The sequence below is a fragment of the Mauremys mutica genome, chromosome 10 (assembly GCF_020497125.1).
Source record: "Mauremys mutica isolate MM-2020 ecotype Southern chromosome 10, ASM2049712v1, whole genome shotgun sequence".
NCBI lineage: Eukaryota > Metazoa > Chordata > Testudines > Geoemydidae > Mauremys > Mauremys mutica.
The window spans coordinates 80,322,849-80,349,975 of NC_059081.1; the positions used below are offsets into that span (position 1 = coordinate 80,322,849).

Here is a 27,127-nt window from a genome sequence, read left to right on the forward strand (position 1 = left end):
CAATGCCGCAGCCAATGAGAGCGTATTCCGAAATCTCGAACTTGTCCCGAGATCTCGTGAGACTTGTTGCCCTGTATGGTCTTGTTCAGAGAAACTGACTAGACTGTGTTCACTGTTCGCAAACATGTATCTGTTCAAGGAAATCAGTTACTTTTCCCATCACACAGCTTCGGCTCTTTCCCGGACTGCCCCGGCATCCCCCTCGCAGAGGCTGGCGCAGATTAGGCGGCGAAAGAAAAAGACTAGGGACGAGATGTTCGCGGAACTGATGGCTTCCTCCAGAGCCGAGGCGGCAGAGCAGACACAGTGGAGGGAGACCCTATGTCAACAGCATCGCACACACATCGAACGGGAGGATAGGTGGCGGCAGGAAGACCAGCAGGCGACTCAAACGCTGCTTGGGCTAATGAGGGAGCAAACGGACACGCTCCGGCGCCTTGTTGATGTTCTGCAGGACCGCAGGCAGGAGGACAGAGCCCCCCTGCAGTGTATCTGCAACCGCCCTCCCCCGCCAAGAAGTCCTGCCCCCCCCCTCACCCAAAAGTACAAGACGGAGGGGCGGTAGGGGCCGTGAGAACTGTCATTGCACCACTGCATAGCGCTAATGTACCACACACCTCTCACGCTATACATTTGTAGAAGTGCTTCCCTTACAGGCTCACCCAGTCCCAAATCCAAGTTTCATCCCCCCACTGTGTATTAGATTATTAAAAGCTGTTTGCTGTTATTCACTGTTTCGGTCACGTCTTTCGTGTCAGAGGATTTCTTTGTGTATGGGGGGGGGAGGGGATTTATAATTGCACGATATAGGCTACATTACCAGGGTACAGACTTGGGGGCATGATCAACTGCAGGGCACACACACACTGCAGTCAGTAGGCACCAGGGTCACTCTGTGTGGTGTATGCTGCCCCGGGTCATTCTGTGATGTGTATGCTTGTCCAGGGTCCTAGCACCTGCCACCCCCTTAATGTTAAGGCACGCTGCCCTTACCATGCACTTCCACCGTAGCAACGAGCCTCTCCGCTGCCCTGAGCCCCAGCAAGAGCCCTCATCCACGGACAGATACTCACCCTTCCCCACACCCTCACCCCTTCCTACGCCCAAACCCGCAGCCCACTGCCGTCATCCAAACCCCTATCCAAAGAAGGCACCACTCGCCCCTTCCTGCAAACCCACCCCTTCCTGCAATCCCCCTTTGATGCACAACCACTTGCAACCGTCCCGCACCCCAAAGACCTATGTAGGAGCAGGAGGATGTCATTCCTCTATGGAACAAGCGGTCTGTACATCAGTGCACACCGTGCCCAGCACAGTATGCGTCCATGTTTCAACAACTGAACAGAAATGCAAAGTAAAACAAAGATTTATTAATAATGAGTGTAACAATTAATTGTATTTAAAACGTGCTTTGGAAGTGGGGGAAACTTGGAGAACGGGGTATGTAACCGCAGATCGAAATCGACACATACAGACACAGGCCCAGGGTCAGTTTCTATTGAAAGCAAGTGGAGAGTCAAAGGTTACCCTGCTCTCCGAGGAAACTAGCTTTCAAAGCCTCCCGGATACACAGCGCTTCCCGCTGGGATATTCTCTCGGCACGGGTGTCTGGCTGAGCGTAAACTGCAGCCAGGCGATTTGCCTCAACCTCCCATCCGGACAAAAAGGTCTCGCCATTGCTCTCACAGAGATTGTGGAGCACACAGCAAGCAGCAATAACTACGGGAATATTCTTTTCGCTGATGTCCGAGCGAGTCAGTAAGCTCCGCCATCTCCCCTTGAGACGTCCGAAAGCACACTCCACCACCATTCTGCACTTGCTCAGCCGGTAGTTGAAGAGTTCCTTCTCTCTGTCCAAGGCGCCTGTATAGGGCTTCATGAGCCAGGGCATTAGCGGGTAGGCTGGGTCCCCGAGGATCACTGTAGGCATCTGCACATCCCCAACCGTTACTTTGTGGGCCGGGAAGAAAGTTCCTGCCTGGAGGCGTCTAAACAGACCAGAGTTCCTGAACACACGCGCGTCATGAACCTTGCCCGCCCACCCAATGAAGATGTTGGTAAACCGTCCCCTATGGTCCACCAGTGCTTGCAGCACCATAGAAAAGTAGCCCTTTCGGTTAATGTACTCGCTGGCCTGGTGGGCCGGTCCCAGGATAGGGATGTGAGTCCCATCTATAGCCCCACCACAGTTTGGGAATCCCATCGCGGTGAAGCCATCTATGATGTCCTGGACGTTTCCGAGAGTCACTACTTTTGAGAGCAGTTGCTCAACGATTGCGTGGGCTACTTCAATCACAGCAACCCCCACGGTAGATTTGCCCACGCCAAAGTGGTTCACTACTGACCGGTAGCTGTCTGGCGTTGCAAGTTTCCAGAGGGCTATGGCCACTCGCTTCTGCACACTCAGGGCTGCTCGCATCCGGGTGTCCTGGCGCTTCAGGGCAGGGGACAGCAAGTCACAGAGTTCAAGGAAAGTGCCCTTACGCATCCTGAAGTTTCGCAGCCACTGTGATTCATCCCAGACCTGCAGCACTATGCGGTCCCACCAGTCCGTGCTTGTTTCCCGGGCCCAGAATCGCCGTTCCACACCATGAACTTGACCCATTGCCACCATGATCTCCACGGCACGGCGTACCCTGCTTTGTGAGAGGTCTGCGCCACTCTGTGAATTCCTGTCCTCACCGCGCTGCCGGAGCCTCCTCGCCCGATTTCTCAGCAGCTGACTGTGGAAGAGGTGGACGATAAGGTGCGAGGAGTTGACAACGGCCATAAGTGCAGCGATGATCGCAGTGGGCTCCATGCTCGCAGTGCTGTGGCGTCCGAGCTGTAACCGACCAGAGAAGGGCGCGAACAGATTTCCCGCCGGAGCTTTCAGGGAGGGAGGGCGTGAGTGATGGTTCTATGATGACAGTTACCCAAAACCACCCTCGACACATTTTTCCCCCCAGCAGGCATTGGGGGCTCTACCCAGCATTCCAATGGGCAGCGGGGACTGCGGGAACTGTGGGATAGCTTCCCCCAGTGCCCCGCTTCCAAAGTCGACGCTGGCCCCGTTACTGTGGACTCAGAAATTCGAATTAGTGTATTTACTGTGGATCCACAAATTTGACTTCATAAGGTCGAATCCACAAATTCGACTTAAGTAGATTCGAAATAGTCTTGTAGTGTAGACAAGGCCTTAGCCACTACACAAACACATGGGAATACACGAGACCTGCCCCAAAGAGGCAAGTCTTGAGAAGACAAAGGGTAGGGAGGGCAGAAAGAGGAAACGGTTTACTCAAGGTCAGCGGCAGAGTTGCGAACAGGGCCCAGGTTCCCTGCTCCCCAAGCCAGAGTCCTTTCCACGAGAGCTGACTGCCTCCCCAGCTAGAATGCCCGTTAGGCAGGGTACTTCCCGGTGGGGCAGATGGAGCCCTAGGCTAGGAATTCTCTTTGCTTTTAAGATGCCCATATGCCCTGGGCCATGGCTGGCTACAGAGTAGCCAGTCTCCCTTCTCTGTATGGCCCAGGAGAGATCCTGCCCTGCTGTTTGGAGTGGAGGGGGAAGAGGCTCTTTCCCTGCCTCCCCTGCCCTGTCCATCACAGTCAGGGCCGGCTCCAGGCACCAGCCAAACAAGCTCGTGCTTGGGGCGGCAGATTCTAAGGGGCGGCTTCCGCCCACTCCTAGGACGGCACGGCCACCCTTTTTATTTTTTTGTTCGCTGCTCTGGCCACTCTGTAGGGGGCGGTGGTGCGGAGGAGGGGAGCGCCCTGCTGGGAGCTGGCTGCGCGATCCGTCTGCTCCCGCCAGTGCCAGGTCTGCAGCAATCCGGCAGCCCGCATCCTTCCCTCCCTGCCGACCGGAGCAGCGCAGAGCCCTCCCGGCAGGCGGCGTGTCAGGAGGGGCCGAGTGGTGAGCGCCCTGGCTGAAGGAAGCCCTGGCCGCCCCTTCTTTCTCTCCCCCCCACTCCCTCCCCCTCCCCCCGCTAGCCGGGGTGCGCACTCCACTGCCCGGGGCACGTCTGCAGCGCAGGGAGTCCCGCTAGCCGAAAGTTTGCACCCTGGCTCCGGTCGCCCCGCAGGTTGGTTTGTTTGTTTTTTTTGCTTGGGACGGCAAAAAAGCCAGAGCCGGCCCTGATCACAGTGCGGGGTCTGTCTTAGGGTTTTCCCAAACTATTGCACCTTGGAACATCTTGAGAAGTTTAAAAACAAACCCAGCCTTTCCTGCTCCTGAGGCCGGGACTGCCGTGAATCACTCTGAACTCCTTGGGGTCTCTTGCAACGTGTCAAAGCACAAGCTACGTCAGCAGCCTGTACTGCAGCTGTTAATAATCTCGGGTCCTGGTGCAGATTTCAGTTCTCTTGACTAATCGACTGATGTATCCATTTGGCATGGAGGGACCCTTCCCTGGGAAATAACAGGCTTTTTTAATTCTGTTCCTTTCGCAGCGAAGGGCTCCAAGCCTGCAAATCAGCAGCTGCAGGCTTTTCTGAGCTTTAGTTGCTGGGTCTATGCATTTCAGGGCAATCTCAGCTCACGTAAATCAATGGAGCGCCATTGAAATCACGCGGGGGCTCTGGCCCATTAATATTTGCAATTTCAATAAATGGCTTATGGACCCTGAAGGGCCTCGTACCAATTGCTCGCTCCACAGACAATTACTGAGCAGGAGATATTTATCGATGACTTACAAGGTCAGGTTCCCTTCTTCCTAATATTCCTTCAGAACTGATGCAAGCCCTGCTATTAACCAGCACTTCCCAGCTCTGGTAATGCTTTTTAACATCCAGGTGCTTGTACTGTGTAGTCCAATTCAGTAACCTTGTGAGTCCCCCTTGCGCTCTCCTGAGAGAAGCTTTGAGGGGGGGGGTGGTATGCCTGCGTTATTCAGCCTAAAAACGGAGGCATTTAGAATCCATAAATACGGAACACAAAGAACATTAATCAGCGAGACACATTGGAGAAGTCATTTTAAAAAATCACTGTGCAAATTACAGTCTTGCAATATCCTAATTAGGAGTCTTAATTAGCTCAGTCTGATCGCAATTAAAATATTCAAGATCGCTCAGAAAAGGAAGTGACTCTTCCCTTCATTCTCCAGGAGGTCTGACATCCCTTTTTTCTGTGGGATGTTTTAAAGAAGCGTAATTCATGGAATGAATGGGGGTTTTGCCCAGTGATAGTCCGTCTCTATTTCTCCTAGGTCCTTTTGGTTAATTACAGAGAAGAAAAACCCCAGTGTAGCTGTTTGTTAGGGAATACAGTTATAATCTTGCAAAGTGCTATTTATCTGCCCTTTGCATTTGGTTCCCAGCGTGACTCCCTGGTTGGTGCTAAAAAGAGCTGCAGACAAGACAACATTATGCATCAGGCACTGATATTTTTAAACGTAATGGGAAACAGCTTGTTCTGATTTGGTTCTGGCCATGGCACAGGGCAATATTTTCAGTGCTAAAATTCCTCCGGACAGTAAGGCTGCGTTTCATGGTGAGCCCAGTTCTTTGTGCCTGAAGAAATCCTTTGTGCTGACAGGAGTATGCTTCACTTGTACTAAATCCGGCCTCGGTACAGACAGGCTTCCTTTGAAAGGGGGCTAGCGGTTAAAGTAAGCCTGCCCTCTGTGCATGGCTTGGGGAAGTGGGCTTCACCCCGTGAGGCATATGTAGAGGGGGGTACATGGGAAATCATCCCCCTCCTGTCTCCCAGTGTGGAGGAGTGGCAGTGCAGATGCATGGGCTTGCAGCAGTTAGGTAAGCTTTGCCTCTTCATTATATGCAGCATCCACCTCCACTGAATCCGATGCTGTGCCCATTGCCAACTGGTACGGATCTGCTGCAATGATGAGAAGTAAAAGGGGGGGAAGAGATTATCCAAAAACTCTGCCAACAGTGGACTGTGGCCTGCACCCTAAGATGATGGTGGGGCGGTGTCACGGAGTCCACTCACCGCAGGTGACACCTCATCCTGGCTGCTCTGGGGATTAGCTCCTTCCAGATCCGAGACCCTCTCCTGCTGCTTGCTGCTCGCCCTACTGCCACTCTCCCTGTCTCTGCAACTCCTTCTTCATGAGTTGGCCTTCTGGCCAGGTCACTAGGCATGTTTCCCCCTTCTGCAGTATCAGTCTTTCCTCGCTAGCAGTCTCAGGCAGCCTCCCCGTTCACTGCCCCTTGGTGCCACTTCTCCAGTGGCTGGCAGGGTGACCCAGAACCTCTTCATGGGTTCTAGCTCAGGGACCTGCTAGTCAGCAGCCCAGGTCTGCGCCATCTTGAACCTTGCTGCCTTTTCCCCGAGCCCTTTCCTTACCTTTAGGCTCTCCCCCCTTCCCTGGGTTTGCCAGCCTCAAAATTCCCTTCTCCCAGGCAGTGGCTGCTGCCTACCTCCCTGCAGCCGCCTATCTGCTCCGACTTCCCGTCTTTATAAACCCCACCCCAACATTAGGGCGGTGACTTTCCCCTCATCGGGGCTTTCCTCTTAGCCTTAATTTTCCCCATTTGCAGCCTGTTATGTTAATCGTCCCATTGGGCCTCAGTTAACCCTTTCAGAGCGAGTGTGGGGTGGAACACCTTATCACATACCCTAACTCCCAGAGACTGTCATCAACTCTTCCTTGCTGCCTTTCTAAAAGGAAAAGGATACCTTGGACTTGCTTACACAGGGAAATTGACTGCAATAGCTGTTCCACAACCACTCCCTGTGTGCACAGCTGTATTCCAGAATAGATTTATAGACTCTAAGGCCACTGTGATCATCTTCTGACACCGGCCATAGGACTTCCCTGAATGAATTCCTGTTTGAAGCACCTCTCTTAGAAAAACATCCATTCTTGGTTTAAATATCTCCGGTGATGTAGAATCCACTGCAACGCTTCAAGTGGAGTAAGCTAAAGTGGAAAAAGGGACTCTTGTTCTGGAAAAAGTGTCCCCGCAAGAGTTACTGTGGAATGGGTGTGAATCTGAAGTGCAATACCCTACCTTATTCTGGAATAACTTCCCTGTGTAAACGAAGCCCTAGTATGTGGGGGAAGGGAATGTTTCTTCCTCCAAATCATTGACAACTGCTTTTCTTTTCTTTTGCTTGTAGAGCAAAGCAACATCAGTTGTCCTCCTAAAGCAATGCCGTGGCATTCCCATTCAAGAAGCAAGAAGAAACAAACACGCATGAGCAATTACTCAAGTTTAAATTATTTTGCTTTCCACTTTTACTGTGATGCTGTTCCTTCATACAGACTTCTGTAAAGTTCATGGAATGCTCCTGAGTCCTGCCCCTCCGCCCTTCAGGGTTTTTAGAAATTTTGCATTCGCCCGCTGTGTTTTGTAACTGAAAAGCACTTAGTAGTCCCAGAGAAGCAGAACCACTGAATCATGCTAGCATACAGTGCAATTTAGAACCACCTTTGGGTGAGAGTATGTTCAGTGGTGGGGAAATTACAGGGTAGTCACACAAGCCACGTGATTTGTAATGGCTGAACTTACTTCTTATTTCCTGCTTCATTGCTGTGGGGATTATCATTCCGAGAGGTTTTAGATCTGTGCTCTTTCCTGCTTCCGATCAAATACCAGAAATGTCATGGACACCGTTTATATTCGTCAGTCTCCTTCTAACCCTGTAGATCACCATGAAAGGAGATTCCCCCGGAGTTTTTAGGCCTGGACCCTGCACTAGAGAAGTCTATGGTGTCCCTGGGCACCCCCTGGTGGCCCAGCCTGGTGCTGTAAGATATGCCCCATCTAAACTCGGGGACAGCCACAGGTCACTTCAACAGCACAGGCAAGAAGAAGCCAGTACAAATCAACCAAATAACATGTCCTCTTTTTAAATCAAGTTTCAGGACAGGAATTATTGCAACAAACAATTAATCAGGACCCTGGTTCAGGGCTCCCAAACCTTCGGCCCACCCCAAAGTCTCTGTGGCAGCTTGTCTCCTGGGGCCTGAGAAAGCAGCTGCCAGCCACTGCAGCCTGCTTGGCTTCTACTCTCCGTATAGCTTCCTGTTCCTGCGTTGAAATAGCTCAGCCCATGGGCTGGGTCTCCTGGGGCTGTAGGCACCAGCCCAGGCTGTCCCTACAAGGGGTAGCCCACTTTTCCCATACACCCTTTCACAGTTGGTTATTGACTTTAATGGAAAAACACCAGGGGCTTTTTACAACTTCCTTCTCTGGGGGAGGCTAACGAGAAGCTGCCTCTCTATTTGACTGAAATGTAACCCGCCAAACTGCAAGAAACAGTTGTTACCCTCATGGTGAGAGGCAAAAACGCTGCGAACAGAAGTATCCTTATTCTGATTCAGGTGAAACCATCAGATTACTACAGGGGGTAAATTCCAGCTGCTTTAGACAACTCAGCCATCTAACTGGGTAAAGCTGTCTCTGTGCCCATTCAATCCGTAGCATGGTTAGCCTCTCCAAGGACAGACAACTAACTTACAGTCTGTGGTGGTGTATGGGGTGTTGATATGTCCACCAGGAACTAGATTGAATTAACTTTGATGCCCAGACAAAGAGAACCAGCCCAGCATTCTCAGGATTTTATTAATTGACAGCCAATAGATTGTGGAGCCCTACTCCTGGCTCCACAACTAAGATAAAAAACCAGAATAAGATGGAGACCTGTCTGGTAGCTCCTGCAGACAGGCACTGCTTAGATCTGCTCATGCTCACACTGATGTCAGCAGGCAACCTCCCACTATGTTCGTAGTCCAGGATCTGTCTCTGAAGCAGCAGATCAGCTACACTTTTAATTTCCTGGTAAGTGTGACTGTAACTGCAACAAAAGCTGCCTGGGCTTGTGGAAGAGGTCTCTGGGGAATTGACTTAATCAAAATGCCAATGGTGTAAACAAAATCCCAGCTGATGTTAAGACAGTGGCAACACCAAACTCTATTGTTTTGTGGGTGAGCGAACTTCAGCTAACAACTGAATATCAAGGTATGTTGTCAACAGGCCTTTAGACCAGTGGTTCTCAAACTAGGGCCGCTGTTTGTTGAGGGAAAGCCTCTGGCGGGCTGGGCTGGTTTGTTTACCTGTTGCATCCACAGCCAGCACGTCCCTCGGCTCGCGCCGCTTCCTGCAGCCCCTGTTGGCCTGGAGTGGCGAACCGCGGCCAGCGGGAGCCGCGATCGGCCGAACCTGCGGATGCGGCAGGTAAACAAACTGGCCTGGCCCGCCAGGGTGCTTACCCTGAACAAGCGGCGGCCCTAGTTTGAGAACCACTGCATTAGACTACAGGCACAAAGATTTTCTAGCTACGCTTGTTCTAACACAGAAACAAATGCCTCCCAGTTAGGACTGTCGCTATCTGTTACATGTTGGTCTGAAAAGTGGCTAAACCCAGAGGAAAATGAACCCAGCAGACTTGCCATCCTATGGGATCTTGCGTCCAGAGGGCTTGTTGTGATCAGCAACTGTCTTGACGTGACTTTTGATTACATCAAAGCCCTAGTCACCAACGCTTGCTCTGGCTTGTAGGCATGTGTGACTAGGGTCTATAGACAGATTTAGACTTTTGAGCCTTGTCTCTCTCCCCTGCCCACCTTCTTTCTGGAACAGGTGTGGGTAGAGGTTGCTTAGCATAGTTTCCATTATGAGTGAGCATGATCTCCTTCCATTGTTACCCACCCCTCAAGCCAGCATCTTAAATGTGAGCCTTTCTCAAAATCCATCCAGCAAGAGGGGTTCTCTCACTTGGCAGGACATTTCTGGCTGAATTTGTGCTTTTGCACTTTGTGTCACGTCCACTCGGTACTTTGTCGTTTCAGTTGGGCTTTGAACATTTTCCAACATCCCATGTGAGTAAAATTCTTCTGAAAATTAGCACTCTGGTTTCCTGCCTGAATGAAAGCTTTGCTTAGTTCAGCTTTATTTAAGCAACCAAAGAGCTGCCTGTGGAAAATGATTATCTACGTGATAGGAGAGAGACAAGGCGGGGGAGGTAATATCTTTTATTGGGCCGACTTCTGTTGGTTGAAAGAAACAAGCTTTCAAGCTACACAAAGCTATATTACCTCCCCCACCATATCTCTCTCATATTCTGGCCCCAACAAAGCTTCAGCAACACTGCAGACCTACGTAAATATTTCACAGTGCTGCTGATCGTGATGCTGTAGCTAAGGTTGTGTCAGCACTCTTATTATTTGTATTACCGTAGCTCCTAGCAGCCCTAGTCATTGAACACCAAAAATCAGCAGCTATTCGGCAGCATTTCAGCGGATGCTTATCCACCGGCCAGTACACGGGCGCACACAGAGCCCCCAGGCACTGCATTGGGAACCACTGGCCTAGGCGATAATACGCTGCTGGTCAGGGCATGAGTACGTATATACAAATGCACAACACAACTCCCAACCCTGATTCACATGGGAAGACCTACTGCATGAGACTTTAAAAGGAGTCAGTTTGGAGAAAGGTGATTTAAATTAGTGTAACTCAGAGAGCAAGAAACAGATAAGATGTACTTGCACACAGGAAGTGGCATTCAAACAGGCTGTGCTGAGCTCACGGAGAGTAACATTTAGCTTTTAGGGTTGCCTGCATATCAGCAACTGGAATCTAACCCCAAGTTATTTCCTGTCTTACAAATATGTGAGGTCAGATCTTCATGTTATAGTTCATCCTCCTCCGACTTCTGATTTACATCCGTTTTTACAGGTATATGAAAGATCAAAATCTGTCAGTGAGACATGAAAGATCAAATTGTGGAAAATTTAGGGGTTTTTTAGGTTTATCGGTTTCACTGTTGCAGTGCAGATTGTCCTAAAAGTTGCATGCTGCATTTTGGGAAATTATGTGGCTTTGGAGTATTATAGGTAGGGTCTGGACGAAATGGGGTTTTTCTATTATTTTTTTTAATATAATTTGGATGGATAATATCAATTTTAAAAGATTTTTATCAGTTTAAAATGTCACAGTTGTACAGAATTATGGAGGGAAGGTCAGATTATATAATGACAGCTGGTGAGATTAAAAAAAGTTAAAGCTTTATAAAGTCATAATCAAAATCACATATCAAAATATACAAAGTAAATATCCTTAAACCAAATGATAAGCTCTCAGGCAGCATTTTCCTTGCTTTGCCTATCTGTAAATTTTGATTATCGATGGAAATACTTTTTCATCGGTTTATGTGTGTTTGGTGAAAACAATGTTTCCCGACTTTTACCAATAAAAATATATTTCCAAGCCTAATTATAGGAGATGTAGCCTGGAGAGAGAGTCTGGCCCATAGACGAGTATGGGGGCTTCAGGCTTTCAAACTATAGCTCCCATAAGTCAATGCACCACTATGGAGAAAATGCAGTTTAATATTGAATTGACTCAAATTGAAGCATTTCGGGGTCATTCAGTAAACCAAACCAAAACACTATTTTGGGAATGATGAAGTGTCTGAATGATCAATAATGTGAATGAAATACTTCAACATTTCTGAACTGAAATTTTCTGGAATTTCTATTCTGTGAAAACTTTTGGAATTTCAATGTTTTGTCCCAATTTGGGACAAAAACTGATGTTGAAATGGAATTGCCTGTGCGACGAAAATTCCAAATTTAGCTCAAGCTCTACTATTTTGCTCAAAATGTGATTACTTACAGGAAACTTTTCAACTAATATTTTACTTCAAATGTCCCATTATTATCATTTATACCAACATTTAAAAAAAATATGTTTGGGGGGTGGCTTTGCCCTGTTCCTTTGGAAAAACAGGGTTGGAGAATGTAGAAAGTGAATTTTTCTTGAATTCTTGGAAGCAAAGGATTTTTTGGAGGGAATCCTCGTATGTTTTGTTTGGAAATTATGATGGTTCCCCACCCCCAAACAAATGAAACACACACAATTGTGTTTGAAATCCTATATGCTCACAAGTGTCCTCACTAAGCTTCCATCTGGCTCTGCAGGGAAGTAGGGTGTTTGCTACATTTATGTGAGTGTGGATGCTCCTGGTGCTCAGGAGCTGTCTCTGCAGCTGGCCAGATGGGACTTGGCTTTTGTCTCTGTAGCGCTAGCCTCATGGCTGCAGTGCCCTTATTATGGCAGAGGCACTGCTGAAAGGCCTCTGCTTTCAGTGCCAACAGTAAGAAATCTCCCAAAAGCCTGAGTGTAGGCGGTGCTCTGGAGGAGCTGCATTGGACCATCTCTTCTCAGTGGAAGGAAGAGGCTGGGGGGAGCGTTCCATTGGCTTCGATAGTACTTTACTCCCTAAGGGTTCCATTGTCTTCACTGGGAGTAGCTATAACCTCTGGGGCCAGGCTGTCAATGCTTGTGCTGATGGGCAGTGCTCTCCCCGGTCCCAGTTAAACCTTACAATTGGAAACAGGAAGCTGAGCTGTGGATAGCTGATCATGCCAGTGCTCAGTTTTTCAGCCCCTCTCTCTGATATCTGAATGGATCAGTGCTTCTTAGTAGTTTAAAAAACCCAAAGTTCCGTGTAAGGCCTGATCCTGCATCCTTTGGGCCTGTTTCCAATATTCGCACAAGCAGAACAGTAGCTTCCTCTGAGAGGCAGGTCATTGAGATCAATGGAACCATTGCTAGAGTAAGATGCTTCTGTAACCCACACACCTCCTGGGTGTAGTGCTCTGGAATGTCGGAGCGGTGCACTGTGGGAAGCTATCCCACAGTTCCTGCAGTCCCTGCCGGCCAGTGGAATTGTGGGTTAAGCTCCCAGTGCAGAATGGTGGTAGAATGTGCTTTTGGATGTTTGAAAGGGCGCTGGCGCAGTTTACTGACTCGGTTAGATCTCAGCACAACCAATATTCCAACTGTAATTGCTGCTTATTGTGTGCTCCACAATAACTGTGAGAGTAAGGTGGTGTAGTGCTCTGTCCCATCTAGTGGCACCGAGACCACTCAGAGATTGAGTCAGCTACAGCCTTAGCTAAGGACCATGTGGCTTTTAGCTCATGTAGTAGAGGCTCGTATGCTGCGACATTCGATGCAAGCCTCAATACTGTGGACGCACTCTGCCAAATTCATGTGCTTTAGTGGGGGGGACACAATACCGAATGTATAAAATCGCTTCCAAAAATTCAAATAGAATACATTTGAATTAATTTCGTACTGTAGACGTACCCTCTGTTTGTAAGATTGGGGCCATCCTCAGCAAGACGTGGTAACAGTCCTTATCCCTTTGACTCTAGAGGGGAGTTCTGCCTGAGCAAGGACTGCAGGATTGAGCCCAAAGCGGTACCTTAATATATTTGCAGACTCTGTGGATCAGCATCATTTTAAAAGATAATTCACCAATCCGCCTCATCCCTTTGAAAGTACATGCACATGTTTTGGGTACAAAGTAACAGCCCCATGCAACTGAACCAGATTTGTCAGGATAAACTGAAGTGGAAAAACACTCTCCAGAAGGGCTGAAATGTTCCCGTCTTCCCATCAGCTGTCGAGCGAAAGGGAGATGGAGTTCAGCATTAGCCTCTATTAATGATTTAGCACAAACACTAACAACACAGTAAATCATATGCAGGCAGCAATTAAATTATCCTGCCTTAGTTCACCTCCAGGGATGAAATGGCACCTTACTCTTGTCAGCATTTGGCACTAGTCAGTCACAGGGTAGAATAATTCTATGCAGGGGCTGGTAAATTTGCATAGATTTTAAATTCATATTTTACTGTATGTCAGAGGCTGGCATCCCTGATATACTAGACATGGTGGCTGCAGGATTTGCCACACAGAGAAATCTATTTCCAGTTAAAGAATGTGCAGGCATTTTCTATCTTGTAATGCTGCTAGCTCCCATGGATGTCTTCTGCATCATAGGCAGATATAGTGGGGCAGCTCTCCTCACCCCTTTGCAGTGGAAACCAATTCCTACTGCCACAGAAGGCACCACTTGGTTCTTAGGTCTGAATGCATCACTTGGGAAAGGTCTTGCAAGAGACTGTTAGGAAGGATGCTTTAGCTGGTGGCTGACGTGCTGAGCTGTAACAGTCAATCCTTTATGCATTGGACTGCATGCGCTGGAGATACAGCTCTCCAAGTCTGCACTAGGTTGCAGTCAGGAGTGTATTCTCGTGGACAGAACCTGATACTGGTGCATGGCTAGTCAAATGTCCTAGATCCAGAAGAGCATCTTACAATCAGGAAGTTTGATCCAACTAGCCACACCATTCTTGAACTGCAGAATTGGGCTAGAAACACCAGAAGAACTGACTCATGGAAGACAAGCTGTAGTGGTGATAAGCAAAAACCTTCATGGGTGTCTGCAGAAGCTGGTAGTGGCAGGCAACCTCTGGTGAAGCTCTAGAGGGAATAGACCCTACCAGCCAGCAAGTCACATTGTACCAGCCTATTTCCCCATCCTCTCAAGTCATGACCCCCTCCTAAGCTTGCTCTCTTGCTTTGGGGATCCATGAGAGCTGATGTCCTAATTCCTGTCGGTGTCCCCTCGCCCAGGGTTATGGAGCCCGCATCCTAAAAACTTCTTCAGTATGGAGGCAGTCCATTCTCTGAAGCACAGTAGGTGTGGCTCCTAGGACAAGAGGTGGGGCCAAAACATCTCTGGGGCTGTGGCAATTGGATCAGTTGCCAAACTAGTCCCAGAATTGGACAGCCTCAGTGGTGGCATCAGCCCTCTCCCCACTTCCTCACCCCTCAGGTTCTGCACTAAGCACAGCTGGCTTGGCCCAGAGGCTACAGCCTTTTTTTAAAGTAGTTCTTCCGATTTTGCATTCTTGGCTGCAGAACAATAGAGTAGCAGGTTTAAATACATAGCTATTTAAAATCCCCCTCAGGCTGGCGTGTTCTAGTCATTCACATGTTGCATCGTGAGCTCTGCCAGGCTCTCTCAAATAGGATGTTTTTCCCCAACTTCAAGCTTCATGTAGCTGAATATTTGACTGACTTGTTCTGGTGGCTTTGAAGCAATTACCTCCTTCCTGTGAACAGTCTTCAAAGAAAATGTTGTTTCAGACAACTAATTAGGAAACAGATGTAAATGGTCTGGGGACCATATGGTTACAAAATACCCATTGTGGAGTCACTGGTACCACTGCCTTTATTCTTTCAGAGCCCGTTACATACTCTCTTTCACATGGGAACCCAGTTTTCTTTATGAAATTAATATTACCAGTGCGGTGTCACAAGCCATGTAGCCACTAATTCACTCAAAAGACGCTCTACTGTCTTCTATAATTGCATGAAGACCAGAATAAATCAGCCAGAATCTAGTTAGAACCGTTTCACCTGTGGAATGAACTCTTCTTAAAAACTTTAGAAACAAGCCTCCGAAAGAGGATCCAGCAGTAAATAATCGGGGAAAACAAAGCAAAACACATGTTGTGTTAAAGGCAAGGAGAAGCATGTGCTGTTGACTTTAGGAATCGGTTAGTACCACTGCAAGTCTACACACAGCTAAGTATCCGCAGACTTGTCTTTATATGCTTGACTTTAGGGCTTGCTTATGCTACAACTTTTAACCAAGCCTGTAACTCATTTGTGGACGCAAGCTAGTTTATAGTCAACCGTACCACTCCAAAATTAGTCATAAAGTAATTTGAGGCAAGGGCTTTGGTTATCCATCTGTATGGCACCCAGCATGCTGGGAACCCAATCTAGTCAGCTTCCAGATGCTATCACCTTAGTGTCAAATAACAACACAGTGCTGCTCGTGTTACAAGCGTGTTCTTAGTGTGTGAGCCGTGCGCAGACCCTGAAGAAATACTGTTCTGTGATGCAGGCTTTGCGGGGATGGGGGGGAGGAGTCCACTCTCTTCCTTCAGCTCTTTAACTAGTCATTTTCTGGTACACTTGTGTCCTGTGAGCTGGGTCTGAGACTCCAGAAAGAGGTGTCAAGCTGAACTAAGAATATACCCAGACTCCATAGAGTTAATAACTCCTCCAATGAGAGTAGTTATTAACTTGCAAAGCCTTGAAATCAGGGTGCCTATTCACCACCCTGCCAGCAATCTGGTTTGGCTGATGGTTGAAGTGGGTATTCACCCACAAAAGCTCATGCTCCAATACGTCTGTTAGTCTATAAGGTGCCACGGGACTCTTTGCTGCTTTTACAGATCCAGACTAACACGGCTACCCCTCTGATACTAACTTAGCTGGTTACCACTAAAGAGGTGGGACACCAGATTCCATGAACGGGCCAACTCTTATTCCTCAGGTTTACCCCATTCTTGCCACAGGAAGCATTAGACAGACCGAGGGAGATGATACCCACTGTCTGCAAGTCGGACCCGTCCTTCCTGCTGGGGCAAGAAGATCATGGGTGGGAAGTACGTCCCTTGATTGAGATTGTTAATGCTTCAGTAGAAGCAAGAATCTTTGCTTCTGTCTTAGACCCTGCTACAGCTGGGCCAGCCAGCTGAAAGGTTTCCAGAGATCCGATGAAGTGAGTCACCAGTCTGTCCGTTTTCCAGGAGGATGTGTATCAGAACAGCCACCACACTACTTGGCAGCAGTAAAATGAAGGATTGAATGGCCATGGAGTTGAGTTTGTCTTGCTGAGACAGTCCGGGAAGATTGAGATACAAAGGATAGCACAGGGAAGCTTTCACTGCCATTGCCTGTACCCATCAAAGCACAGAGATCACAAAGAACCTCTGGCGTGCTGGCACCTTTCAGAGGCACTCAGTTGACCTTGGATTTGGCTGGATGAGACTACAGACGTCTGAGACATGCTGGCAGCTGTTCTCTGCCTGGGAGGAACATTTCTAGTTGACTCCCCTCTTCTAAAAGCCTCTGCAGCTGCCAAAATGTGGAGATGCTTCGTATACTCCTTTCGGCGTAACGTACATTGGACACAGGTCAGGCTGACGCATTATCCTAGCGCACCATCCCTGCGGCGCAGCTGCTGCCGTGGAGCTGCACTTCAGTCTCATTAACGTGTGCATTGGCAAGTGAATCCAGTACATGCAGAAAGTGAAGTATGGACAGTGCGAGCGAGTGAACTTGCTCCCCAGATTGTAGCACGAGCAGCAACGAGTTCCCCTCCACCGTTCTCTGAGTGTATTTTACACCCTGAGCATGGAGGGGCCACCTCATTCGGTCTGTCACTGTCGGGAATGCCAACTGCGGGGTCAAGTCATGGCAGTTTTCCATGGTGTGTGCTAGAGGCGGCTGAACCCAGCAGGGTTCATTCACAGGGACAGGTGGTAAACTCTACTTCTAGGCTTGCTTGGGACCAGAGTCAGACTGAGACTGCGTTAAACAGCCTACTTCAGTTAATCATTTTAAAGCTGTTTTGGGCCTTTTGACATTCTTTTCCCTCGTTGCAAAGCACAGCATCTATCGCTTTTGCCTTTTTGCCCTGGGACACAATGCAAACTTCAGTGATGACACGCACTGAAGCCTTCCATTGCAGTCCAGATTTAGTTAGTTTACTAGCATAATTCTGTTTGGAGGTGTGGGAGGATTTTTATTGACCAGTAAAAGCCCTAGATTGGACACAGTTGTACCAGCATAATGCATTTCACAGGTATGCCAGGTCTACGCTAAGAGTTCTTTACGGGCATAGTGCCTCGTGTGGACAGAGCTTATTCCCTGTCCACCTTCAGATCCCTCCTCAAAACTCTCCTTGCCATGATGGCTACAAAAATGTGACAAGTTAGCTGCTTGTGTGCAGACACCACTCTGTGCACGACAGCTGACCAGTACCGTCTCATTGTTTCCTTGCACTGCCCTGTCTGTCTGTATCCAGCCATTGTCTCGTGTTCTTTATTTCGATTGTAAACTCCCATCTTGTTCAGTGTCTGTACAGCACCCGGCACAATGGGGTCCCAGTAACACAAATAATAATGATAAAAAGGCAACGGTGGCAGGTTAACTGTGCCCACCCTGGTGGCTTTTGCTGGCCCAGCTGTGTCCGTCAGGGATTGTCCCCTTCACAGCCATGACTGATACCGCGCTGCCAGCCAAAGGCGGTCTGGTGGCTGTGGTCTTAGTTCACCTCAAACAGAAATAAGCTGATCTCATATAAGCACTCTTGCAGCAGCATAGCTACATCCACTCCCAGTTGCTTCTGTCGCTTTAACTACACTGGCATAGCTAACCCAGCAAAGCAGCTGGGTCTTGTCTACACTAGCCAGGGTTTGCTAGGAGCTACAGCAGCAAACCCTCCTAGTGGAGGTGCAGCTTATATCCCTGAATGAAATAAGCTACACTGACGAGAGGGCTTTTGTGCTGGGACAACTGCATCCATGTCTGCATAGCCATGCCGGTTGGGGGGTGATAGGGAGTGTGATAGATATGCCAGCAAAGCTCTTAAGTGTACACCTAGTCTTTGTCTCCTCTGCTAGAATTTCTCTTAACCAAGATAATATGGCCAATTGGAATCCCAACAGCCAGCTGTTGATGCCGTCTGGTGCTGCTCTGCCCAATGTACGAGGTTCGACACACTTCAGTAGCAATACAGTAGTACCCACCGTGTCTGAGGTGCTATACAGGCAGCCCCTGCCCTCAAGGCTGTTTGAACTGGGATATTGTCACGAGTCACCACCTAACATTTTATCCCTTTTTACCAAAGGTTTGACTTAGTGATTCTATGTGGCAGTAGCCTCTAGAGACCCCAACTGAGAGCAGGACCCACTAGTCAATGAGGGAAGGGGACTCTTTCCACTAAACAAGAAATGAAGGTTTGAGACAAAGAGGAACCCTACGGTCTGGGATGAAATGCTGTGGACTATACGACATCCGTTATCTTAACACTTTTTGTGAATGACTCATATTCCCTAGTAGCACCTAGTGGCCCTAAATGAGATCAGGGCCCCATTGTGCTAGGTTCTATACAGGGCCGGCTTTAGGCCAATTCAACCAATTCCCCTGAATCAGGCCCCGCCCCTCAGAGGGCCCCGCGCCCAAGCCCCAGTAAGGTGTGCCAGCAAGAGCTGGTGCGCTGTACCGCGGCGGCCCGGCTTCCCCAGGGGGCAATTTACAGGGCCAGAGCGGTGGAAGCAGCAGAGCCCTGGGCCGCTGCTGCTACCCTGGTGGAGGAGGGGGCACTCACCATACAGGGTGGGCTGCACCCCCTGCCCGCAGCCAGCCCCTGCCGCACCCCCTGCCGAAAATGTTCGCATTGGGCCCTGCACTTCCTAAAGCCGGCCCTGGTTCTATACATATAGTGTGAGAGAGAGTCTGTGCCCCAAACAGACAAGTCCAGGCGGAGGGCAGGTTAAAGGGAGTATTTTCCTCCTTTTACAGATGAAGAACTGATAGATTTATTGACTTACCCTGCTTCACATAGGGAGCCTGTGACAGAACCAGGAACTGAACCCAGATCTTTAGAGTTCCACCCAAGGAAATGACAAAATAGTCTTGTGGTTCACTCCTTTTGTAAATGTAACAAGGCTGAGCCAATCTCATTTGACAGGGATAAGCAGAAGGTTACTATAACATTTGATGTCTGTTCCTTTTTTAGTATGAACTTCTTGCTTTTAGAAAAAACTGTAAAAAGAAAGTGCTAATGATATAGCACAATGGGCACAGTAACTTGTTCTTAATCTATCTAATAACCTAGTCTCTGTTGTGTTCATGTAGATATAATATGTGGGCTTAAGGTGTTAACATAACCCAGTCACTGTCTACCATTAAACAGTGTTAAACAAGGTCTGGGGTTTGATACGCAGAGACCTCAGCCTGCTTAGTACATAAAATCCATGCCAAATATTAGCAACGTATTGATTGAAACACAAAAGAGGAAGAGAATCAAAACGAGGTCAAGAGCATTGAAACTGACATTGATGCTTTATGCAAAACAAACAATCAAAACCTATCAAAGTCCCTCTCTGGAAGCAGGGACTCTTGGTTAAAGTCTCTTATTGAGTCGAGTCTTTCTTGGTGGGGAGGAAAGGGTTAGTTCTGCGGTTCGATTCAGAGTTGGGAAGGATAGCCACTTTCCTGTTCTAGACAAAACACAGAAGTGCAGAAGGGAGAAAGGAGAGAAGATAGTAAAGGTGGGGAAAATACAGCTTTTGTTGTTCTCCAGATCCTGGGCGGCTGGTGAGTCACGGAGTCTGGCCAGGTTCCTGTCCTTCACTGGTCCTTCACAGGCCAGGCAGTGCTGGATGGGCCATCTCATCTCCCCAGGCAGTACAATTGATCTGGTGAAAAGCCGAGAGAGGTAGGACAGAAGGAAGATAGTGGGGCAGGAAGGAGCTCACAAGGGAGGAGAAGACAAAGCAGGATCTCTCATGGACCAAGGTCTGGTGTCCTGGCAAAAATCTTCTCCTGCAGCTATGGTGATGGTGGGGAGTGAGTGTGTATGTGTTAAAGTTCTCCCCCACCAAAAATCTTCTTTTTAAGGGCCTATCAAATGTGGTCAGGCTTACTGGTGGCACTGCCTAGTGCTTAGGTCACTGGGCCCTCAGGTTCCTCCTCTCAGTCCCTGGTACTGGAATGGCCTGCCTTTGGGTGGGTGGCAACTCATCCCTGCAGATGGTCACCAATTTAGCTGCCCCCCGCTTCAGTGTAGCAGTGTCCAATGAACTGTGCAGGGCCCTGCGTCCTTATGACAGGAGAGTTCCCTCATTCTGTCTCCTGGCCCCTGTAGGCGGCTCGTCCTTGCCATGAGGCTTTGAGCCCCTCTGTCTTCTCTTTACTTCTGGGAGGGGCGGAAGTGAGGTTTCTATATGGCAAGGGTATTTGGTAAGGGGGCCTGGGGCCTCCACTGGGCTCCAGCCCAAGTCCCTAGGAGAGGCAAACAACGTCTGACACTAGGGCTCACCTCAAGACTGCCTCCTGGGGCCACTTCCTACCATCCACCCCTCTCCACAGTCTCAAGTCCAACATAAGATAGCAAGTGGGGGAGGGGCAGACGGGTAGGTGAACCTCCAGCCCAGCTGGGCTCAGCTGATAGTCCCTTCCTCCAGAGCAGAGGCTTGTGTGGCAGCTCTGCTCAGGTGCTTTCAGGGTAGATCTGCTCTGTTCCCCCGTCTGTCTCCATCTGAGTTGTCTGGCTCCCTTTTAAGTTCCTTCCTTCTGGATTGGGTGCTCTAGCCATGCGAGAACATCGTGCAGTCTCCGTGCAGGTCTTGGCCTCTCTGCGTAGACTTCACACAGATATGCCATGGACCCTCCCACAGGACAAATGGGAGACCTAAACCCCAGACAGAATTCACTTGAACCACTAGAGGACGGACAAACCCTACTAACTGACGCACTTGGACACAGCACTGCTGCATTTCTTAGCTCGCTACCTGATCTCGTCAATTAACATCAGCTCAGTATTTTACAAGATCAGTTGCGGCTTCAGCTTCCACCTTTTTATCGAGCAGGCCACCATGTGGCCACGAGCAGCGTGTTTGGTGATAGCCCCTGGAATTTTAGTCAGACAGGAGAATGGGTTGGTATGACTGGGTACTCAGTGACCAAAGGTATTTGCTTTAGTCTATCTGAGTAGGCAGTGAGGAGACCGTGTCACTGAGGTACAGCTGGCCAAGAATAATATTGTGAGCCTCAAATAAGATACTGTAGAAAGGTGTCACAGTCATCTCAGCTCTCTTTCCTATGGTAAGACCATCTGGGCATTCCTATGTCCCTACCCCAGTGTGTCTGAGCCTGCAGAACTAGCTAGATTCTGCAAGCCAGTGCTGCATCACACCATGAACAGAGGACCTGGAGGATGAACATTGCAGACAGCCGGGAGAAGGAAAGGACAGACAGAGAAAGGCCCAGGAGTCCTAGCAGGAAATGGAGAGGGAGATTCACCGGAATATAATGGGGTTCCTCCAGCAGCAAACACACATGCTGCAGACTCATGTGGCCCTATAGGTTCAACAATCACAGGCTCACCTCCTTTTGCATCTCATATGGTAGCTGCAGTGCAAAACACACACACACACTAACTGCAATATACACTAGTAATGATTCAGTCAGTGCCAAAATTCCCTCCTCTGTCCATAGTGTTCTGTCAACAGTGAGGGCCTCACTCACCGTGCTCGGATATTTTTTCCATAAAAAAAAATATAAAATAAAAAACATCCTAGAAAGTAGAGCCCTACAGTACCAGGTCATATGCATCCTCAGGGCCTGTGCAGGTGTGTCTGCCTTGTCTAGTCAACTGCACACAAATGAGGGAGCTTCCATCACCTCTCTTAGAGCCTGATTCTATTGCCAAGTAGATGCCACTCTTAGGAAACAGATAATTAGCCATTAGTTGCCGGACATTCTCTCTTATCCCTTAGTTATTCTCCATTGTAGCCCAAGAACCTGAGTCAAGCTCCACTAAAAACAGGAGTCTCTCCATAGAATTCAATGGGTGTGGGATCTGGCCTTGCACCTGTGTTCTTTGCACACCCCAACTCACAATTATCTGGAAGTTTGGGGTGTGCAAAAAAAAGCAGCTAAGTTTAAGGTCACACCTCTCCTTTTTTCAGGACAGAACAAGAGGAGGACAGAGTCTTCTTATCATGGACTATCCGGAGATCCTGCAACCCCCCTCAGTTTGACAGGAATATATTAAGGAGCAAATTGAGAGCAGCTTCCTGCAGTCAAGAAGCATATTCGCTCACAGTTCATTTATCTCTGTCTGTATCCCGCACTAAATAAAATTATTGCCATTTGTGGTGCTTGCAGTGGAAGGGCACTTGATCTTGGTTCAATAAAGTGCTGCCGAGCAGAACGGATGACTGGTTCCACTGTGGTACATGTCATTTCCATGGGAGGCAAAGTTGCAGCTGCAGGTTAAATCAAGGCTAGGAGATCAGGAACTGACTGATTTGCTGCTGAGGGACTGGCTTGCGGCCCACAGTTATGGTTTTTGAGTCCAGATAATTTAAACAAGTCCCCAGTGATTACAAAATACATGAGCCAAGGAAACACTTGCTTCTATAATTATCATCAGCTTGGCTTATATATTACTCAGAGACACCTGATGCAAGATCTGACAGTGTTTCGTATAGTTATGAAAACTGATAAATAACATGCTAGATCTTGCCGTATCTAAGAAGGAAGAGGGACTTATCTTGGGGCACAGAAAGTGGCAGATAATTGGGCTGCTCCTATCAGACCAAAGGATTTACTCTTGGGAATGAGCAGATTTTGAAGACGAGTGTGAGTGCAGAAGGTAGTGAGTTCCCATGGCTCAAGGAAACGCTGGCCTCAGTGAACATGTCATCCCGAGTCCTCTTATCTGGCTCAGGTGTTCCTCAATGGTGCCTGCCAAAGTTATCACCATCTAGCATGGGAAAGTGTCCTCCTAGGAAGAACTAAGGCTGCTAGGAGTCACAGATCTCTCCAATGACAGGCAATGGGACATGAAATGGGGAGGGTGCCGAGGGTCACTTGCAGGTTTAAATTAGTGTAAATGGTGGATTCCCTGTAACTTGAAGTTTTTAAACCATGATTTGACAACTTCAGTAACTCAGCCAGAGGTTATGGGTCTATTACAGGAGTTGGGTGGATGAGGTTCTGTGGCCTGCAAAATGCAGGAGGTCAGACTAGATGATCACAATGGTCCCTTCTGACCTTAAAAACCGAGTCTCTGAGTAACAGTAACTGTGATTCATGCTGGGTGGACAGGGAAGACCTAGGGTCTTTATTTACGATTCTGGAGCACACTTGTTCCAGGGCTTGGAAGCTGTGCTCTGTCAGCAACTGCTGAACACACTTGTCATGCAACCATAGGTGTCCGTTCATCTGTGTGCATAACTGTGATGCTCATAGTCAGGCAAAGTATGTCATGTAAGGGAGGCACCCAGGGCCGGCTCTAGGATTTTTGCCGCCCCAAGCAAAAAAATTTTTGGCTGCCCCCCCCTTTTTTTTTCCTGTCCCCCGGCCCCTCCCCAACTCCACCCCTTCTGAACCCCTTCCCCAAATCCCCAGCCCCGCCTCCTCCCCTGGGCGTGCAGCATTTCCCCCCCATTGCTTCCTGGGGGCCCCCTGACCTCCCACCCTAGCTCATCTCCGCTCCACCTGCTTCCCCCGGTGTGCGGCCGCTCTGCTTCTCCCCACTCCCTCTCAGGCAAGGGAGGGCGGAGCAGCGGAGCAGTGGCGCGTTCAGGGGAGCAGGCGGAGCGGAGGTGAGCTAGGGTGGTGAGGTGCAGGAAGTAAGGAGGGGTAGAGGAACCGTTCCCCACTCCAGCTCACCTCCACTCCACCGCCTCCCCGAGCGCCTGCTGCTTGGCTTCTCCTCCCTCCCAGACTTGCTGCGCAAAACAGCTGTTCCACGCACAGCAAGCCTGGGAGGGAGTGGGGAGAAGAGAAGTGGTGGCAGCGCGCTCGGCGGAGCAGGCGGAGGCAGAGCAGAGGCGAGCTGGGGCGGCGAGCTGGGGCGGTGGGGGCCCTTGTTCCCCATGCCCCGGAGTCGGCACCTATGATGGCCGGCTCCAGAATGTCACCCCTAGAAATGTGCCTCCCCAAGCACATGCTTGTTTTGCTGGTGCCTGGACCTGGCCCTGGCCCTGGAGGCACCTGTGTAGTCTGGGATGAGGAAGTTACAGGAGTCAGTTGGCAGTGCTGTATCATAGGCTAGGATCAGTGGATGCCAGCACACTGGCCCTATATTCTGTAGCAAGGGCCTAATATGTCCCTTGTCCTCCAATTACAAGGTGGTGGGGAATGTTGGGGAACGGGGTGAGTTAATGCTATTCCAGGGGTGGGGTTGTGGGAAGTAAAACCTGTGATTGGACATGGGATGTTGATTTAATATCTGAGGATTCTGTAAAGGCCCGTTTGGTTGCTGGGAATTTGTATAGAAGGTCTGTATGGAACATTGGAAGGTCAAGTTGAGGTTTGCCGGTTGGCGGTAGGTTTTCCCAGGACTTGGCTGGCGGTGCCAGATGCATGATAAGAGACTAGTCTATTGGGGATAGCAGGAGATCAGGATACTAGATAAAGGTGGTTATGAGACCAAATTAAGAGGACATAGGAGTCAGAAGCTTCTGAGGGCTTGTCTACACTACCTGCCGGGTCGGCGGGCAGCAATTGATCCAGCGGGGGTTGATTTGTCATGTCTCGTATGGATGCAATAAATCGACCGCTGAATGCTCTCCCGTCGACTCCAGTACTCCACCAGAACGAGGAGCACAAGCGGAGTCAATGGGAGAGCCTCAGCTGTCGACTTACCGCAGCGAAGACACCGCAGTAAGTAGATCTAAGTATGTCGACTTCAGCTACACTATTCATGTAGCTGGAGCTGCATATCTTAGATCGACCCTGCGTGGTAGTGTTGACAAGCCCTGAGAGTGGGATCTGTAGTAGGACTCTCCTGTGCTAGGCAGGGTAAAGAGGGCACCTGTAGATGAACAGTAAATGAGTTAATTCCTGGAGATTACCTGCGAATAATAAAGTAAGAGCTCATTAACCAATTCTGGAGTAGAGCTGTGGTGAGTGGGTTTTCTTGCCTGATTTGCAGGGACCACCTCCACTTAAAGTCTTTAACCAGCAGGTAGTGGTATTTCCTGGCAAATAGGTGTAATTTCCCTTTCTGGCACTGCTAACCACAAGCACCAGCATGGTCATGGGGCCTGATCTAAAGGTGTTTTAAGCCAATGGGAGTCTTTTGACTTTCAGTCTAGGGCAAATTCTGCGGTTACAGAACCTATTGTGATTGCCTCAGTTTTGACTTTTACCTCCACTCTATTGTTCAGAATGATCAACCATAGTTTAACAGAGACCAATATCAACTTGGCAAGTCTTCAATCCATCACACATGATTTTCAGTGATTATATTGCATTTAAAGTACAAAAGATGCTATATTCAAAGTCTAAATGCATCTTTAGGGCCCCATTTAAAGAATACAGAAGTGTAACTTATGACTAAAGACTGCACGGCCCAGAGTGACTGCACCATCTGGCTAGATTTGTGGTTACTCATCTAGTGTGTTTGTAACTTTTCAGTGTTTTACTGCACACTCAGTATTCTCCTGCCAAGCCTATGAACTTGGAAATGAAACACGTCAGCAGTCAGTAAAGCAAACTCAGGTCATAAGAGGCTCTCAACCACTTCTGATAGTGAGTCATCTTGATATGGTTATGGTAAATGAATGACTGATTTTTTTTCATAGACGTTCCTCTGGGCTGGGTCCAGAAGAAGATAGCTGCAGCCTTTGCAAAGTCCAGGAAAGGAGGGATTTTGGCTTGTGGCACAAGACTAATCCCGCCCCCTAACTCGGAGGGGAGCTGCAAAGTTCCTTAGGAGTTGGAGAGAGAAGTGTGTGTGAATAAGCTTCTAACCTAATCATTAGTTACAGTGGGACGGAGCGGCACAAAATCAAGATCAGGGCAGTGTACGCAGTGTCCAATATGTGTAGCTGCCACTCACAGCTTCTTTTGATTTAGATATAGGTGCAAAACCCCTCTAAAAATCAGGTCTGTTCCTAACAGGAAGCTCTTCGGGACATGCAGTGGGATGTTTTTGTTTTTTAACTATCTCCAATAGACAGGACAAACGATGGATTATCCCCATTTTACTGATGAAATGACTTTCCTCAGAGACAGAGACAGAAATCACACCCAACTTTCCCAAATCCCAGTCCCATGTCCTAGGTGATTCATGCAAAACAAATTAACTAGATTAAAAAATATTCATGATTAATCAAAGTTTTAATCAGATGGCTAAACAATAATAGAATACCTATTTCAATTTATTACAAATATTTCTGGATGTTTTTCTACAGTTTGAAATATATTGATTTCATTTACAACACAGAATACAAAGTGTACAGTGCTCACTTTGTAATAAAAAATACAAATATTTGCTTTGTAAAAAAAAAAGAAATTGTATTTTTCAATTCACCTGATACAAATACTGTAGTGCAATCTCTTTATCGTGAAAGTGCAATTCACAAATGTGGAATTATTATTTTTACACAACTGCATTCAAAAACAAAACAATATAAAACTATAGAGCCTACAAGTCCAGTCAGTCCTACTTCTTGTTCTGCCAATCGCCAAGACAAACAAGTTTGTTTACATTTACAGGAGATAATACTGCCCACTTTTTGTTTACAATGTCACCTGAAAGTGGCCACAGGCGTTCACAGGGCACTGTGCCAGATATGCTAAATATTCATGTGCCTCTTCATGCTTCAACCACCAGTCAAGTGGACATGCTTCCATGCTGAATTTAAATTGGCATTCTATTATTGTTTAACAGTGCACTTAAAATGGTGATTAATCAAACTATTCTTTTAATCTCATAATTGAGGGTTTTTTTTTAATTGTTTGACAGCCTTTTTAATTGTTTGACAGGTTTGTT

General features: G+C 48.4%; 1 long non-coding RNA gene across 1 annotated transcript in view; it reads left to right on the forward strand.

Annotated features, from left to right (window-relative positions):
• LOC123378828 overlaps positions 1–22,461 on the forward strand; it is a 91,415-nt gene extending 68,954 nt beyond the window's left edge. Inside the window, exon 3 of the long non-coding RNA XR_006582751.1 lies at positions 22,305–22,461. This is a non-coding gene — a long non-coding RNA (uncharacterized LOC123378828). The remainder of the gene's footprint in view (positions 1–22,304) is intronic.
• The last annotated feature ends 4,666 nt before the right edge of the window (positions 22,462–27,127 follow it).